Here is a 19,245-nt window from a genome sequence, read left to right as displayed (position 1 = left end):
TTTCTCCTGTTTTTTTTTTTTCCTCTGTAAGTTTTACAGTTTCAGATTTTAGATTTAAGTTCATGATCCAGTTTTGAGTTAATTTTCTAAAAGATTTTATTTATTTATTTATTTATTTATTTGACACACACACAGAGATCACAAGTAGGCAGAGAGGCAGGCAGAGAGAAATGAGGAAGCAGGCTCCCTGCTGAGCAGAGAGCCCGATGTGGGGCTCAATTCCAGGACCCTGAGACCATGACCTGAGCCAAAGGCAGAGGCTTAACCCACTGAGCCACCCAGGCTTGGGTTAATTTTTATGCAAGTGGTGAGAGTTAGATAAAGGTTCTTTTTGTTTTTCTTATTATATCCAATTGTTCCAGCATCATTTGTTAAAAAGCTATTCTTAAATTGCTTTTTTCACTTTGTCAGAAATGGACTGGGCAAATTCATGTGGCTCTATTTCTGTGTTCTCTGTTCTGTTTCATTGATCTACATGTCTAGCCTTTCATCAGTACCAATACTGTCTTGGTTACTATAACTACAGAAGTCTCAAAATTGGGTAGACTAATTCCTCCCACTTTCTTTCTTTTTTTTTCCCAAAATTGCTTGAGCTATTCTAGTTCCTTTGCCTTTCCATACAAATCTTAGAGTAATCTTGTCTATATTTTTTAAACTCCTGCTGAGATTTTGATAGGAATCCTGTTAAGCTAGTATATCAACTTGGAAAGAATCAACATCTTTACTATGTTGAGTGTTTTATTCCATAAACACATTATGTCCCTCCTCCTATTTTAGATCTTCTTTGATTTCTTTCATCAGTATGGTGCACTGTTCAGCACAGAAGCCTTGTGCGTGTTTTGTTTGATTTATATCTAAGTATGTCTTTTCTTCTTAGTGATTCTCAATCGTAGTGCATTTTGAATTTCAGTGTCCATGTGTTCGTTGCTGGTATACAGAAATACATCTTTGTATGTTTATCTTATACCCTATGATCTTGCTGGATTCACTTATTAGTTCTAGGGAGGTTTAACAATTTTTTTTTGTATATTCCTTGGGATTTTTTATATGGACAATCAAGTCATCTGCAAACAGGGTCACATTTATTTTCTCTTTTCCAATTTGTATGCTTTTATTTCCTTTCTTAATTCTGTTGCATCACCTAGAACTTTGAGAACATGCTAACCATTAGTGGAACAGAGAGTCCTGCCCTGTTGCCAGTCTTTACGGGAAAACATTCGGTTTTTAGTTAGGATGTGTGTTGGTCTGGATTTCTTTGGGCTTATCCTGTTCGGAATTCACTTAGTTTCTCAAACCTAGAGGTTTATGTGTCGCAAGATTTGGGGACTTTTCAGCCTTTATTTCTTCAACTGGCTTTTCAGTCCTGCCCTCTTCCTTTTCTGCTTCCAAGATTCTAATAATATGAATGATACACCTTTTGTTGTAGTTCCACAACTTCCTGAGATTCTGTTTGTTTTTTTTTTAGTTCATTTTCTCTCTTTTATTCAGAGTTGCCAGTGTCTACTCTTGTATGTTCCATATCACTAGTTTTTTCCTCTGTCCTTCCATTCTGCTATTAGGACCGTCCACTGGGGGTTTTATTTCAGTTATTATATTTTTCAGTTCTACAATTTCCACCTGACTGACTCTTGCTATCTTCTCTTTCTTTGCTACGTCTTTCTTTGTTTTTTTTTTTTCATATGCTTGAAGCATATTCATAATTGCTTATTGGGACATTTTTATCATGGGTGCTTTAAAATCCTTGTTAAACAATCCTACCATCTCTGAAGTCCTGAGGTTGACATGGATTTTTTTTTTAATCAGTTTGAGATCTTCTTCCTGGTTCTCGAAAAATCAGATGAGCGATTTCAGTTAAAACCTGGATATTTTTATATTGTGTTTTGGAACTCTGGGTCTTTTTTAAAAAATTTACTTATTTATTTTAATTTTTTTATTAACGTATAATGTATTATTAGCCCCAGGGGTACAGGTCTGTGAATCGCCAGGTTTACACACTTCACAGCACTCACCATAGGGAACTCTGGATCTTATTTAAATCTTCTGTTTTAGCTGATTTTCTCTGACATCACTGTGGAGGTTCCCTGGGTTCAAAGTCCCCAGCTTGCTTATCTTCTCTATACCTTCCAGCATCTTTTTTACATTGGCTTTCCATATAATATTCAGGGTTTTTAGTTGTACTTAGCAGGAGGAATATGGAAAAGTGCATCTACTCGATCTTCCCAGAAGCAGAAGTCAGGCAGGAATTTTAAAACTTTATTTGTTCCTGTCCTACATGGAAGCAAAACAATAAGATATTTCTTTTATGCAAACTGCTCTAGAGGCTATGTGGCAGAGGCATTTGAACGTGACCCAGATGGAATCTAATAAATTGAAAAGTTATTAAAAAGAGATAATAGTTGGATGGATGGAGAGAAAGGACAAATTCTAGGAATATTCAGGAGATAACATTAACATAGGTGATTATTGGAAAGTGGGAAATGAGAGAGAAAGGAAGGAGTCTAGACTGTTGGGTTTAGAGCTTGGGAATCTTTTCTTTCTTTCTTTTTTTTTTTTGAAAGAGAGAGAGAGCGAGCGAGCAGGTACACAAGGTGGGGAAGGGCAGGGAGAGATGCCAAGAGAGAATCTTAAGCAGACCCCATTCCCAGCAGGGGGCCTGAAAGGGGGCTGGCCGCAAGACTCCATCTCATGATCCTGAGATCATGACCTGGGCCGAAATCAAGAGTCAGATGCTTAACGGGTTGAGTCACCCAGGCATCCTGACAGCTTGGGATTTTAAAAAGTTAATATAAGATTAGGAACACAGGAGGAGGAGCAGGTCTGGGAAAGGGGAAATGGAAGATGGATTTTAGCTGTGTTGGGTTTGAGATGCTCACAGATCCTCCAAGTGGAGACCCCTATCAAGCAATTACACCCACCCATGTGAGGAAGGACAGCAGAGAAGTCAAGGCTCGTGCTATTTGCTTGAGCGGCCTCAGCACAAGATGGTAGTAAAATGATGAGAGAGGGAGATCACATGGTGAGAACAGAGAGGGAAGAGCAGCATGCCAAGAAGGGAACCCTGAAGGGGAGCAATTAGAGGCAGGCGGAGAGAGGAGCGTTGTCTTGGAAACAACAAGAAGGAAACTTCGAAGACAGAAGTGATCAGTGCATCAAATTCTGCAGAAAAGGGCACAATGGGAGAAGGCCAGAGCTTCTTGATTTCACCTTCCAGAAAGCCGTCACCTTTTCCAGAGCAGCTGCAGCAAGATACAAGGCAGAGCTCCAATACAGAGGATTAAGGGGAGGGAGCAGGGGAGGAGGGACAGCAAGCGTAGAAGTGCTTCTGAAAGGGAAGGAGCTAGCTGGTGGGGTCTCCTATGCACTTTTTAAGATAGGAAGGACTTCAGCATTTATACAGGATGGAGGGAAAGCGTCAGTAGCGAGGGAATGCCTGAAGATATGGGAAAGGGAAGAGCTGGCTAGTGGACTGAGGTCCCAAAGGCAAGGAGCAAACAACAAATCAGGAACATAGAGGAAAGGTTGGCTTTGGGTCCAAGTCCAGACACCTGGTGCTCTGAGTCTGGAGGGACGGAGGAAAAGCTGGGGGCGGGGGCAGTATTTGAATAAGTTTGTAGGTAGGAAAAGACAAAAGGAAATTGTTTACTGGTCCCCCCCCCCAACTATCCTGATAAAGTGGTATCTTCTGCCGGCTCAATAGTTAGGGGGTGGATGGAACAGGGACCCGAGAGACAGTTCTGAGGACTTGGAAAGAGAAAAGATGTGGACCATGGACTCGAGGAAGGGTCAACAGCCAGGTCTGAAGACAGCTCAGGTTGGACACATGGAAAAAAGAAAGAAACGAATAAGATATTTTAGTGATGGTCTCTCAACGCAGGGAAAAAAGAAATGTGAATGTGAAATTTGGTCTGTAGGACATCTATTTGCAAATACCACTGGTGGCAGGCTTGTATGGCTTGTGCTGTGTAATTATTGTAAAAAGAAAGAAAAGAATTCCATGAATTGCCTCTATTCTGCTGTTTGGGCACAGAACCAACTGAGGTCAGGTAATAATAAGCAGTCTTGCTACCAGCCTTATTCATCTCAGCATCTCTCCTGCCGCCCAGACAATGCTCCTCTTTATGCCACGTGGAGGCCCGGCGGCTGGGGCTGTAGGAACCCCCGCCAACTCAGCACTTGGCTCGGTGACCCGAGGGTTCTCAGGCCACAGCATCAGGGACAGCTGGTGCCACGGACACATCCGCTGTCTTGCTCCCCACACGATGGCCATTGAAAACGCCAGGGCGGGGACGCAGTGCAGAACCCCTGTTCAGTCTGTGCGGAGCCCCCAGGAGAACGGGACTGACGTCAGCCTGGGAGGTGAAAGGCCCAGGCCCAGAGAAGGCAGGCTGTGTTCCGGGCCAGGACAGTTTCTATGCAGAGAAGATGTATGGGCCTCTTTCTGCAGCAGCACGGCCGAGGCTGGCGGGGCCATGAAGATAAGCTTTCTGAGGCGGGCATGCATTATTCACGAGGTTGCCAAGAGAGCCTGAGATGGCAGAGGGAGAGGGAAACAAACTGTGCGTTTTCAAGCTGGAGGCTCCGCTGGGTGACCGAAGCCTATTTAGATGCACCGGAGACTGGTCCTCCGACGAACCCAGGAAGGCACGGAGCCCAGGGTGGTCTGCTTTTCCCCAGGCAGGACGCCCAGCCCTCCATTAGTCCTAAATTAGCTTGTCCCGCGGCTTCCTCGCACTAATGAAGGAATAAGAACGGGCACTTATTTAACACCTGCTGTGGTCATGTTCTCAAACAGGCCTTCCTTCATCTTCACAACACCTGTGGAGCGGATCCAAGCTTCCTTCTACGGAGGGGCGAGTGGGGTGACAAGCGGGTTAGAGAGATTACCTCTGGCCACACACATCTGAGGCGCGGGGCTGCGATTCAAACACAGGCTTCGTGACGCGGAAGCCTACGAATACGCTTTCCATGACACACAGGAAATCCACAAAGTAATGTGTTCTGGTGTTTTCCTTCCGCTCCCAGTGCCTGTTTAGACATCATAAAGATTTGCATGTGTTATGGTGAGTGCTGTGAAGTGTGTAAACCTGGCGATTCGCAGACCTGTATCCCTGGGGATAAAAATATATGTTTATAAAAAATAAAATTTAAAATTAAAAAAAAAAAAAGATTTGCAGCTCAAGACTGAACGACCTCAGAGAGCAAGCGGGTATTTGCCTGGTGGCCTATGAGGTGGGAGAAACGTTTTCCACTTTGGCAGGTTTGGCACTGGGCGCAGCTTATCGTCTTTGAACTTCCGGTGTTCACTGCCTGTAGTGCCCGTTTTTACATTTGTCCCTGCCCTGACCCAGGTGGGACCCAGCAGACAGGGCCTCAGTCGCTATGTCATATATACAGCTGGGAGGGGAAGCAGGGGGCTTTCCTGAATCAGAAGTAAGCACACTGGGTGCCTGGGTGACTCAGTGGGTTAAGCATCTGCCTTCCGCTCAGGTCATGATCTTAGGGTCCTGGGATGGAGTCCCCCCCATCGGGCTCCTTGTTCAGCAGGGAGCCTGTTCTCCCTCTGCCTGCTGTTCCTCTGCCTGTGCTCTCTCGCTTTCTGATAAATAAATAAATAAATAAATCTGAAAAAAAAAAAAAAAATCAGGACACATGGACTGACCAGGCCTGTTTCTAACTTGCACCTACGTACCAATCAAAGGAGTAACGACTAAGGACAGCTTGCTCACGTGCACATTTAACCGATGACTTTTATGGAAGGAATCACAGTTCTGGGATGTCTGACCGGATGCAGGCGCTGAAAAATAAGGGTGTCCTCGAGACATCTGGGCCGAGTGGAAGCGGTTTTCATGGCGCCGTGCAATGCCCCGGCCCGTGAGGAGGCCCCGGACGGCTTTTCAGATGAACTTTCTGTGCTGGCCGCGGTGGGGAGATAGAAGTCTAAAACCACTTTCTATTAATAACTGTGAGTGGGTGGCATGTTGGAAGTTTTTCTTCAGAAATGTGGCTCATTTTTCTCAGAGAGTGAGTCTCTATGAAGCTGCTGGACCTCCTTCCCTCATCTCCAGGGCCTGGTGCTCGTCCCTGGGGCACATGGTCTCCAACAGCCTCTCTGTGCAGCACCATAGTGACCGTGCCCTGCAGCCTGGGTAGGACCCCCCAACCAAGGCTCCAGGTTGCTGACGGCTGCTTGGGACTCCCCGCAACCCGGCCGTTCCTCAACCAGCCTCCTTTCCGCCAACAGAAACGTTCACATCTGCACCTGTCAGCAGCTCTCTTATTTCTTCCCTGCTTCTTCCCTCCTTACTTAAATAATGTCCTTCCCAACCCTCTCCATTAATGGGAATAATCCCTTAGCATATTCATCCCTTGTAAGTCGCTACTCTGTGTGCCCATGTCTTCAGTCTCTGCCCAGAGCCTTCTTTCCACCTCCTGCCTTGAATAGCTCACTCTCCAGAAAGCTGGGGCCTGGGCCCCCCAGGTGTAGTCTGGGAGGTTGGAAAACCCATCTCCAACATGACATCTCAGAAGGGCTAGATCCCCGGCTCGTGAGGCATCTTGGTGGGTGGACCTGAGAACAGTTTCTCAGGGGCGTGTGCCCCCAGTGTGGCACAGGGAGGTAGGCAGGAGGGCTGACCCAAACAGGCCCAGGCCTTGGGACAAGGAGGGTAAAGGTTGTTAGACCCTCACCTCAGTAGCCGGTGCAGTTGGAGAGCAAGAACACATCGAGAACTCATGGACAAGGTGCCCCACAGCAGAGCCATGGGGCTGGAGGATGGCCAGGGACCAATCCCACACCTCCCCTTCAAGGGCACCACCGTGTCATTGGCAAATACAGTCTTACTTCCGCCTGTCCAAGCTGGATACATTTTATCGATTTTTTTTTTTCTCATCTCATTGCCCTTGCTACAGCTTCCAGAACAGTTGTGAATAAAAATGAGGAGAACAAACATCCTTGCCTTCTTCCTGATCTCAGTGGGAAAGCTTTCAGTCCTTCTCCATTAAATACGTTGTGAGCTGTGGAATTTTCAAAGATGCTCTTTACCAGCTTGAGGAAGTTCCTGTCTGTTCCCAGACTGTTGAATGTTTTTATCATGGAGAGTGTTGGATTTTGTCAAACGCTTTGTCTGCATCTACTGAGATAATCATGTGAGTTCCCCCTCTTTATTCTACTACTCTGGTGTATCACATTGATTGGTTTTTGTATGTTGAACTTACCTTTCATTCCTGGAATAAATCCACTTGCTACACTGCTTGGCTCTCCTTGCAGGTGAAATCCCTTATCCCAGTTAGGCCACCCTTGCTAAGCATCAGCTGGAGGTCAAAGTGCCCATGAACGCCCCCCCTTCACTAGTTAACTAAAAGGAGAGCATCCTCCTGGGGGAGGAGCCAGGTATGAGCTATATACGGCCTGCCACATTCTGAGTCCATTCTACTCATCTGGTATGAAACTTGTTTGGGGGAATATTCTAGTAACTCAGCAGAGTGTCATAATTAGCCTGTCCTTAGATGCCTGTCCCAGCTGGACAGGTCAGGCTGACATCCCTTCTGGAAGCCAGGCAGGAAAGCTCGGGCTGTGTTAAAGCTTCCAGGTTTGTAACTCCAGCTCGTGCCCAGGGAGACAGAACGGAAGTGCTGAGCCGGATACTCTGCAGGGCTCCCTCCCAACAGCCAGTCTGGCCTCTGGGCATGGAACAGGATTCCACCTTCTTCTCTGTGAAACTGGCCCAGCCTGCCTGTGAGCCACTGCCCCCCAGACAGGGCAGAGCATAGTTCGTCTTGGGCTCACCAACATGGAATGCCGGGGGGGGCCTCCTTGCTTTCCTCCTCACCCCACTCTCCCATGCTACTTGGTCTCAAAGAATAGAAGAACCAGGGAAGGAGCCCCTTCCTCCTCACAGAGCTTAAGCGTTTCCCAGGTTTGAGTCCTCCAAACCCTATGGTCCCAAACCTGGAGGCCACGATGATAAAAAGACAAAACCTCCTTCTTCAGACATTGACTGTGAGGGATGGACTTACAGTGTAGTAGTTGCCGTGAAATGCCCATTTTGTCTGTCCATCAAATGGTTTGAACCACTCTCTCAAGTATCACATTTTCTAGAACAGAAGTTAGGAGACAGGGAGGTGACAGGTTACACTGTATCCATAGGGACAGGTGCACAGGGCACAAGACAGCACCACCTTGCAATATCCAGTGGACGCTGTAGTTGCTGGCAAAGAAGGGGCCATATCTGCTGGAAGGTGATGACCTGCCAGAGAGTTCCGGGGAAATGGGTACAGAGAGTCTTGAAACCATTTACAGAATTCTAAATCCAGCCCCAGTGCAGTGCTTGCCTTAAGTAAATCATAGATTGGCTTAGGGCATCTGTTTTTTACATTTTGGAAAAGGGCTCGAAGATACCTACTCCTTGGATGTGCACCGAAGTATTTAATTAGTGTTTGCAAATCACTTTGAGATGCAGTTTGTAGGGCCCACAGCCAAAAACAAAGCCCGCTTGTTTAGGTTGGCAGCAAAAAGGTTAAGCACTCTTTACTAATTAACACCCTATTAGTATAACAGCAATATCCATGTAGAGTTACTCAAGATTATGTTTATTTTCATCACTTGGCTTCGGTTGGTTTCCAAACTAAGAAAACTGGAACTTACCTGATGGTGTGAAGTAATGAATTTACTGAAACCTCCCTTCAAGCCAAACTCAGCCGACCGAGAAATATGCTAAGATGGGTCCGTGCCAGGAAATGCCAGTCAAACAGGTGCCTGTTGGGGAACAGTGATAATCAGAAACCCTGGGCAAACGTTTCCCAAACCAAAGCTCCCTGGGACTGAAGTGTACACTTCCTGGAAAGAGTGTGGGCACAGTGAGAGTGCCCTCTGCTGGCAACAAGGAATATTTCCGGCGATTTGCATGCCAACTTCCAGGAGTCTGGGGAGGAGGAATGGAGAAACTTTGAAAAGTTCAAGGAATGTTATTAGGCCTGCCTCCATTTTTATAATGGCAATGAAGTCCCACATAACCATTTTGAGCAAGTAAACACACAAATGCAGGCCCTGATATAGAGTGTATCTGGAAAAGTTTAAAAGGGCCCTGAGGCAGGGGGGAAATTGATGAGAAGGGAGGGAGGAGGCAGGGGTGATACCTGCAGTAGATGAGTGAGGATGGGACCTGACCCACAGGTGAGGGTGGGGTTCTCTGCTGGGATTGTGAGCCGCTCACCCTGTTAACGGGAGAAGGCAGAGTGAAGACCCTGGTAGGTGAGATGTCACAGTAGGAGTTGGCAGAAGGTTTCTTTTGAATTTACCAGTGAAATGGGAAGCAAATTCATCAGCTGAGGAAGGAAGGAAGGAAGAGGGAAAAGTTTGAAACAGTCTTCTAGAGAAGGACAGAATGATTACACCCGGGGTGGGGGGACTGGAGTAGGACCTGCCCAGCTGCAGTAAAAGAAATGCAGTCATGAATTTCAAGTGCAATCTGTGGAAAAGCCACTTCTGCTTAGGATGCAGGAAGGGGGACAGTTGTCACCCATCGTAACCTATTGCACAATCACAATTTTTCTAGAAACCATCAGAGAGCTGAGATCACAAGGCAGCAAAACTTTTTAGCCCTTTTGCCAAGAGGTCAATTTTGGGAAGCTTAGCATTTTCCTTCAGGCACGAAACTATAGACCTCTTCTCTAAATATACTGAATTTACTTCCAGGGACCAACTAGGACTCCAGGCTGGGTCCCAGTGCTGGTTAGCAAAGCCCTCCATGAGGGCATCTGGGAACCCCCAGCTTAGGTCCGGTGATCTATATGCTAATCCAAAAGAACAGCACACTCACAGCTGAGCCCTGCCAACCCTGCCAAGCGTCCAGCCAGCACACCCACTCCTAGCAGAGACCCAGTCAGAAAAACAGTCACACCCCCAAGTAAGCAAGGAAGCCCACAGCCACTCTTCGAGAAAAGCAACACTGTTTCCCATTATTAAGGGGGAACTGACAATCACCAGCTAGAAGACAGACACCTGAGTCTGGAAAAACAAAGATACACAAACAAAATCACTCCAGAAGAAACAGGTTAACACAGAGAAGAGAAGAAAACATAAAAGCAACCCTCTAATTAATGTCCTCAGAGTTTTTGAGATGTTGTGTGGATATGAATAAAAAGAAGAGCAGGGTGCTATTAAAAATAAACTATTAGAAAATTATTTAGAAAAAAGTTAATAGAACAGTTGGAAGATGAAGTCCAAGCAATTTCCTAGAACATAATGCCAAGAGCTGGAAACCTGAGAGAAAAGATAAAAGGCCTGAAAGTGTCAATCCAGAAGTCAATTAGCTGACCCATAGACCTTCCAGAGGAAAAACAGAGAAAGTGGATCAAAAAAATAATACATTTACTTCCCCAAGGCTCAAAAGAAACATAATTTTCAGATTTTAAAAGTTAAAATAATATTGATTGCCACACACATCTTCAACAAATTTCTACATTCTGAAGAGAGGGTATATCCTAAAGCCGAGACAGGGAGTAGGACAGGGCATTGGGGGTAGGGGGTGGGGAGAGAGAGGGGGAGGCAAAGAGACATTCTTTAACAATCAGAAAGCAAGGGCTCCTAGGTGTCTCAGTTAGTTGAGCGGCTGACTCGATTTCAGCTCAGGTTATGATCTTGGGGTCCTAAGATCAAGCCCTGTGTGGGGCTCCATACTTAGCAGGGAATCTGCTTGAGGATTTTCCCTCTGCCCCTCCCCCTGCTCATACTCTTTCTCTCTCAAACAAATTAAGTCTTTAAAAAAAAAATCAGAAATCAGATTGTCATCAGACTTCTTATCAACCACTGAATTTTAGAAGACAATGGATCCAATTCCTTCGAAGTTCTAAGGAAAAATTATTTTGAATCTAGAATTCTAATCAAATGTGAAGCTGATGGGCGCCTGGATGGCTCAGTCTGTTCAGTGACCAACTCTTGGTTTCCGCTTAGGTCATGATCTCAGGGGCCTGGAAGGGAGCCCCCAGCAGGCTCTGTGCTCAGTGTGGAGTCTGCTTCAGATTCTCTCTCCCTCTCCTTCCACCCTGCTCGCTTGCTCTCTCTCTTGAATAAATAAATAAAATCTTGTAAAAAGCGTGAAGCTGAAATAAACTGTTTTCAGAAATGCAAAGCAAATGAGGTATGGCTTTGGGGAAAAGGCACCCAGCAGGTCTCCAATCATGGGTACTATAATTGAGATGGACCCACTCTTGTGCTTCAAATCTGTAACACATTTGTCAGCCGGTGATAGACTGTAGCGGAGACACTGAGGCAAACCTGCTTCTGGGAGACTGGGGACTCTTCAGTGTCTCTGCCAAAACTTTCCTTTGACTCAGTGGCCGTCTAGGACACTTCTATCCCACCTTCTCATCCTTTCTCGGTCACTTAGCATCCCACCTGCATCATGGTCTGATGACCTTTCAGACCTTGCCCAGCTCCTTTGCTGTCCCTCTCACAAGTACATTTAATCCCATCTTGGAACCTCCTAACATTTAAAATGTTAACAAGGATTATAGAGAAAATTGAGATCAGAGATGTAGACAGAAGAGGTCCAACATGCACATAATTGAAGAAGAAAACCAAAGCAATGAACCATAAGTATTTTGTTAAATACTGGGATATGTGGAAAGGGAGTGATGGCATATGCTCTGGTCTCTGGTATTGACAAATACTTTCCCAAAATTCTGAGAGCATGCCCCAAAGTCCTCTTTGGCTTTGAAGCCATGTGATCTTGAATTTGAATCTTGTCTCTTCCAGTTACTATAAGAGATCTCAGCAGATTGCCTAACATCTCTCTGCCCTGCTGTTCTCATATGGATAGCATGCCCCTAAATACCTACCACATAAGAATGTGGTGAAAATCACAGAAGAATGGTCCACAGTGCCTGATAGTAACAGGCAGAATGAACAAAGATATAATTTAACCAGTCGGAGCAGATCCGGCTTTGTCTTTTGGTAACTAAGTCTTAGAGTAAATATAGTAACATTTTCAAGCAAGACCATGTACAGATTTGGAACCAAATACAGGGGCTTGAATCCCAGCTTCATCACTTACTGACTGGGAGGCCTTACATGACAGCTCTGTGCCTCAGTTTCCCCATTTGATAAGGATAGTACTTATCTCTTAGAGCTGGTATGAAAATTCAATGAGTTAGTACACGGGAGTATTTAGATGACTGCCTGCATCACAATAAATCCTAAATGTCAGCTGTCATTGGGTTTGGATAATTAGCTTTGAGACCCTCTGGGTCCAGGTGCTTGACTGAATAGAATATACGTCTAACATTTCTCCCCAGTAAAGAAACTTTAAAACAAAGTAGAACGTAAACTCATGATGATAGGAAGAACAGGAGACAAGAACTACAAAGTTGGGAAGCTGGAAAGCAGGAGGTGAGCGGGAGGTGAATTAGCAGAGCCAACGAAGCTCAATGTTAAGCTGTCCATGGAGAACCTGAGCATCACACCTGACTCCTCCACAGAACCTCTGAAGGGCTCAGAAATGGGCCACATTGAGCACCTTCAGAACAGGGGGTAAAGGAGGGGGCTCAAACAAGAAGCCGGGGGTGGGGTGGAGGTGGAGAGCTGTCAAGGAGTAATTAGATTTCTTCCTTACTTACACTCCCCGTGGCTGCCCTTACCCCCACCCGGCACCAGACTGAAAGCTTTTCTGCAAAGAGGGAAGCAGAGGCCTGTGTGATGCCCAGAAAATGGGCTTCTGGGGCGGGGGTAGAGGTTGGACGTGTAGGCTCTTCCTGGGGGAATCTGGCCAGTCCAAGAAGAATGAGACTGAGTTGGAGGGGCTCAGTACACAACCCTTTAGACCAGGACAAGCTCCAGTCTGCCAAGGCCTGCACATGGTCAGGACATCCAGTCAGTCGATTTTTTAGAGCCCAGTTTTAGTCAAGAGTAGACAGCCAAGGCTTGTCAGACATTGAGAAATTTCTCTGGTGTGGAATAAAGAGACCCGACAAATAAACAATGAAAGCGAATCTAGGGGCACCTGGTGTGGCTCAGTCCGTCTGACTCTTGATTTTGGCTCAGGTCATGATCTCAGGGTTGGGAGATTGGGCCCTATGTCAGTCTGTGTGCTGGGTGTGGGGCCTGCTTAAGATTCTCTTCTCGGGCGCCTGGGTGGCTCAGTGGGTTAAGCCGCTGCCTTCGGCTCAGGTCATGATCTCAGGGTCCTGGGATCAAGTCCCGCATCGGGCTCTCTGCTCAGCAGGGAGCCTGCTTCCCTCTCTCTCTCTCTCTCTCTCTGCCTGCCTCTCTGTCTACTTGTGATCTCTCTCTGTCAAATTAAAAAAAAAAAAAATCTAAAAAAGATTCTCTCTCTTCTCTCCCTCTGCCCCACCCCACCCTCTAGAATCTAGAGGAAGTGGAACAAATGCAAATTAGAAGAAAACTTCTTTTTTAAAGCTATCATTAGTACTCCTGGAGAACAGGGGAGATGACATCGATGAAGCAAGAATTATGTGTCAAAAACCCTTGAATAATAGCAACAAAAAAAGGCTCTTGAAAATTAAAATGGGACGGCAGAAATAATATATTCAGTAGAAGAACCAGAAGCTACATGGGAAGAAATTTCCTGAAAAATGGAGCAAAAGGAAGAAAGAAATAGAAATTAAGAGAAGTGACATAATTAATTAGAGGGTAAGTATAAAAGATCCAAAATCTGACCAAGAGGAATTTCAAAAGAGAACAGAGGAGGTAAGGAGACTAGATCATCAAAAATATATATTTTAAGAAAATTCCCCAGAACTGAAGAACATGAGTTCTTGTTGGATTAAAAATAATGGATTAAAAATAAATCCACGTGAAGGGGTATCATTGTGAAATTTCAGAACAAAGACAAGATCCTACAAGTTTCCAGACAGAGAAACTAAATCACATATAAAAGAATTCAAATGGTTTTGCACTTCTTAGTAGCAACACTGGCAATGAGAGGCCAGTGGAGAAATGTCCCCCGAATTATGGAAGAAATTCCAAACTAAAAAATCATTTCCAACTTAGAATTCTAGAGTCAGTAGACCATCAAGGAAATGTGGGGACAGACATAATAAAGCCATCTTTGCATTCAAAAACTCTACCTCCCTGGCACCTCCTCTCAGGAGGCCACTGGAAGTGAACCAAGAAAGAGAAGAACATGGGATAAAGAGGATTAATTTCAGCCCAGAGAAGAAATCACTAGAAATACAGTGAAGGGAGATCCCAGAGTGACAGCCATGGACCAGGTGATCGGGCAGGTGTATTGTCCTGATGGGAGCAGGCTCACTCACAGGGCACGTGTGATGAGCACACCCATGCTCTCTACTGCTGGGTCATCTTCTTGACCGGATGAGGCTCCTGGGGCATGTGGTCCATCCCAACAAGCTATTAAACTAAAAAGAGAAAGACATGAAGGAAATAGAAAATCCAACCCAAAGAGAAAGGCAAGAAAAAATTCAGGGATGACAGCAAAGAGAAGCCAGCCCCAGAAAGGCAGCTATGCAGCAGTCTAGAGACCAAAAACCAGCCCGGATGGGAGGAAGCAGGTCTTCACCAGGGATGGTTCCAACAGCAAAAGACAAAAAAAAAAAAAAAAAAAAAAAAAAAAAAGAAAGAAAGAAACAACTAAATTCCCTGATGTTTGTTGACCTCGTAGAAAAATGTTGAGACTTTTGGAAGTTATAGGGTGAACCGACAGTTAAGCATGAAAAATTCAGTAAATTAAAAAGCAAGGCAAGGGTGCCTGGGTGGGTCAGTAGATTAAGCCTCTGCCTTTGGCTCAGGTCGTGATCTCAGGGTCCTGGGATGGAGCCCCACATCAGGCTCTCTGCACAGCAGGGAGCCTGCTTCCTCCTCTCTCTCTGCCTGCCTTTCTGCCTACTTATGATCTCTCTTTCTCTTAAAAAAAAAAAAAAAAAAAAAAAAAAGGCAAGGCAATTATTAACTACAGATAAAACAAGATTTAAGAAAGGAAATGTAATCGGAGTGCACTACAGGGCCACGCGGTGAATAATATTTGTCCTAGGCAGACAATGTAAACAGGGACTATTGATTTAAAAACTGTAATCTACACGGGGAGGGGGAGGGACAGGAAACAGAGGGATGGGGATGAGGGCGTCAGAGAACTAGATCCTCATCTGCTGTAGGAGGAAGTCAGCGGACTGCATCTAGAACTGGTCATGGAAAAGACAACACTGTATACTTGTTTTTTAGAAACACGGGGATGAGTAAAGCTGGGGAAGCAGAAGTTGACCGCAGTGGCCTCCAGGGAGAGGACCATGTGGCCTGCGGAGAGATGGAACAGGGAATCATATTTTGTTCTAAATATGTTAGTTCAGGGACGCATGGGTGGCTCGGGTCATGATCTCAGAGTCCCAGGATCGAGTCCCGCATCTGGGGTCCCTGCTCGGTGGGGAGTCTGCTTCTCCCTCTGCCTCTGTGCATGCACTTTCTCATTATTTCAATTGAAAAAATATATATATGTTAGCTCAGTTTGACCTCTGAAACTGTGCACACTGCTAAAAAATTAGTTTTATAAACGGATTAATTTCTCCGAGCGCCTTTGCTTGCAGGTCTTTTGGAGACCTCCGAACTGTTCTTTTGAACAGGCTCACCTTCCCTTTGAAAGACAAGGGCACTCCCTCCCTTAGAGCAGTGTCCTGCTCCCCCGCCACCCCACCCTGAGCCTGGCAGGGAAATCTACTCAGAGACCATTAACCAAATGAACAGACTGCCCTCTTCACCTCAGAACAATCCTTAAAGCGCTGTGGGAGCTGAAGGGGCCCTCGTGCAACGTGTCCCACCACCTCCTGCTGTGGAACCCCTGACAGGAGCCCGCCTTGCTCTGGTCACAAAGGACCACAAGCTGAGTGGAATTAAACAACAGAAATGTATCCTCTCGTGGTTGTGGAGGCTAGAAGTACGACGACATCGAGGTGTAGGCCTGGCCATGCTGCTTCCAAAGGCTTGAGGGAAGGATCCTTCTTTAGCTCTCTCAGCGTCTGGTAGCCCTGGGCGCTCCTCGGCTTGTGAAAGCCTGGCCCCCATCTCTGCCTCTGTCTTCACATGAGGGTCTTCACGTGGCTTTCTCCCCTCATCGCTTCACATCTTTGTTTTATAAAAACACAATTATATTGGATAAAAGGCCCACCCTACTCCAATGCCTTCATCTAAACAAACTACCTTTATTAACAACCCTATTTCCCAATGAGGTCAGACTCCCAGGCAGTTAAGGCTTGAACATACCTTTGGGGAGGAGACGCGTACAACTCATGACAGCATGGAAAACAGAATTTCTATTTTCTAAAGCACATTTACCACTAGATTGCCTGGTAGCCCCTCTGCCCAAGCAGGGCGGCCCGGTCCACCAGCTCCCACCCGGGAAAGACAGTTCCTCCAGCTTGCTGAGAGGGAAAACTTGAATATTACTTCAGTGTGAGATCGCATTTTAAAGGAGCCTCTTAAACACCAAAGAGTCCTTTGAGAGCTAAATAAATGGAATCACTGATTCAATGAGAAACAGATTTTTAAACTTGGTAAAAGGCAGTGGGGGCGATATTTGAGAAAGTGTCCTTTCTGGAAGGCCTCCATTACACTTTGTGAGTTTCTACCCCTGACTCATGAGCTCAGACATGAAGGCAGGTGTCTGGGGACAGAAAGGCTCCCCCTCGTCTGAAAGGGTAGAACTTCCCTTCTGCTTGCTCATACTCTGGGGCTCCAGCAGTGCCTGGGAGGTCGGGGAGCGCAGGTGGCCACGGAATGCTTCCCGGATGCTCACCATTGTCCTGTCATTTGTGGCCTGTGCCTCTCCTGCCTGCATCCCATGGCCTGCTCCTTTCCAGTCACTACATTGACCCAATCAGGCCCATGATGGCACGGAGACAGGAGCCCAGGGTCATGGGTCTCTTTCTTGCCATGAAAGAGCAAGAGTGCTGGGCACACCCTTTTAGGATGACACAATCTTTTGGGTTGGAACGTGCTGTCTCTTCTTTTTTAAATTGAGACCACAGACCTCTGTGGATAAGGACAGGCTGTCAGGTCATGCTAGCCCCGTGGTGTTTATTTTAAAAGCCGCAAGAATAAATCTGATTCACGTCTTTAATGATTCAGCCTTCCTCGAAATTGTGAGGGAGGAGAAGTTTTTCCTCCACTTCCTTCTCCTCACTCCCCTTTTCCCCTTAGCAGTCCTAAGTCGCACTAGTCCTTCTAAAAGTAGGAGCCCACACCTGTGTGTTAAGTGGTGTCACCCCAGTCTACATTATTAAAGAGCAAAGCAAAAGAGAAACGCAGAAGCACCGAGCCTTTTGTACAAAGAAGGTGATTTTGGTGGGGGTGGGAGGGTTTCCCGTTGGCCCGCCACTCACTGCTCAGAATTGATGTGGACGGTGGGCTTTCGTGGCCGGAGCCCCATCTGTTAGATGGGAGGAGGATCCGAAAAGGTGGAAACCCAAGAGCCATGGTGAGCCCAGGGATCCGGGGCCACACAGACCAGACGTAGGGAAACCATTATGTTCTTCCACCAAAACAAATTTCAAAGGCAGCGATAAGACAAAAATGCTGGGTAATGACATGCCTGAGCTTTCTTTCATCTAAGCATCTGGAATGTCTTGAAAGCATTAATTACGTCTTCCTCCCTTTGGAGAGAGGAGGAACCCTGTGGTTGTCACCATGGCAGGGAACATCTCAGCTCACTGGGAAAGCTGAGAGCCCTGGACAGAAGCCTCCAGGAGATGGGGCTCAGCCTTGGCCCTGTCCACATGGGTTTCTCAGGCAAATTCCTTGACTGGAGTCTTGGTTTTGTTATGTGATGAATGGGAGCAATAGTGATAATCACAATAATCATACTACCCTCTGGTGTGAAACACTTTTGTGAAACAAGTGCTGATGCCCAGTATTGCGTGAGAGTGGCACCAGCTTATCTCAGGAGGCTGGTACTGCCGTGGAGCCCATTTTGTGGATGAGAACATCAAGGCCTGGAGAGAAGGACAGGCTCTGGGAGTAAATAGAGATGTCAGTGTGGGACTGCGGGTCAGCTGACTGCAAAGCCAGCGCTGCTAGGAGGATAAGAAAGTCTAATGAGACAGGATGTGGCAGAGTGTTCAGGCAAATTCCCCTCGGCACGGAAGTGAAAGGAGTCTCGGGACCAGAGTTCCAGGCCAGGCCTGCCATCCCGCCTCCCACCCGAGGCCACAGGCTACTGTCTCACCGGGTCCTTTCTTGGGGTTGTACTTGTGCAAGTCTCGCTCAGAACTCCAGTGGCTTGATTTTGTGGGAGAAACAGCACAGAATGTCCTATACTAAAATGTTATTTTGTTCCTTTCAAAACCCCCCCCCCGGCAGGGCTTCTGAATCCTTCAGTCCAGAAAAGCCAAACCCTTCTAGCCTTAATTAGTTCTGCAAAGGCAATCGTCAAAGTGAGACGATAATTGAGAAACTGTGTTCTGGGTGTTGCTTTCTACCCCTTCCCAAAGCTTGAGAAACATTGTTGGACGGAGGAAAAAGATGGGGGTGAGATGTGACGTGTCTCCTCTCCTTTCAGTAATGAAAAGATGGCAGATTTTGTAACCAACGACGGTGCACTCCAAATTAGTGACATCAGATTCAACAGCACCAGGGCATGGATTCCCCCCTGAATGCATGCGAATAACCAGCCAGGAGGAAACTGCCACGCCCCCACCCCCAAAGGGCCTGTTCTGGATTGTTCCTCCCCGCCCCCCCCCCCCATTTTCGCCAGGCACCGTGCTGGGCGCTGCAGTTTCGCTGGGGGTGGGGTGCAGAATGGGGAGACAACTGCGGCAGGTGGCGAGCCCCACAGTCCGCACTTGGCTTCAGTATTGGCAGACGGAAGAGCTGAAGAGTAGGCGAGGCGGACAGAGGGACACGGGACGACTGGGACACAGGATGGTGTCCTAGAGGCCAGCAGGCGAGGCTGGCGGCGCGCTTAGGGTCAGATCCAAATAGGTATCCAGCTAAATCGCATGAGATTAGTGGTGTGGCCCAGGGGGACCTGCGGTCCTTGAAGATCCGAAGCCAGGATGTGAATAAGGGATGGGGCCGTGTGTGGGGGCGGGCGCCCCCTGGAGGCCGCGAGGCAGCGCTGCGAGCCGGACGCGGGGCCGCTTCCCCCCACTCCCAGGGGGACAGACCGGCCCCAAACTCACTGGAGACGCGACGCATGTGTTATTTTTAACCTTCGTTCAACTTTCTGCAAAAGAACCTTCTGCCTATTGAATCACGCGTGTCCTGAGTGAGAACCTAAGGCC

This window comes from Lutra lutra, chromosome 9, assembly GCF_902655055.1.
Source record: "Lutra lutra chromosome 9, mLutLut1.2, whole genome shotgun sequence".
NCBI lineage: Eukaryota > Metazoa > Chordata > Mammalia > Carnivora > Mustelidae > Lutra > Lutra lutra.
The sequence above is the reverse complement of the archived record's forward strand: the minus strand, read 5'-3'. Positions refer to the sequence as shown.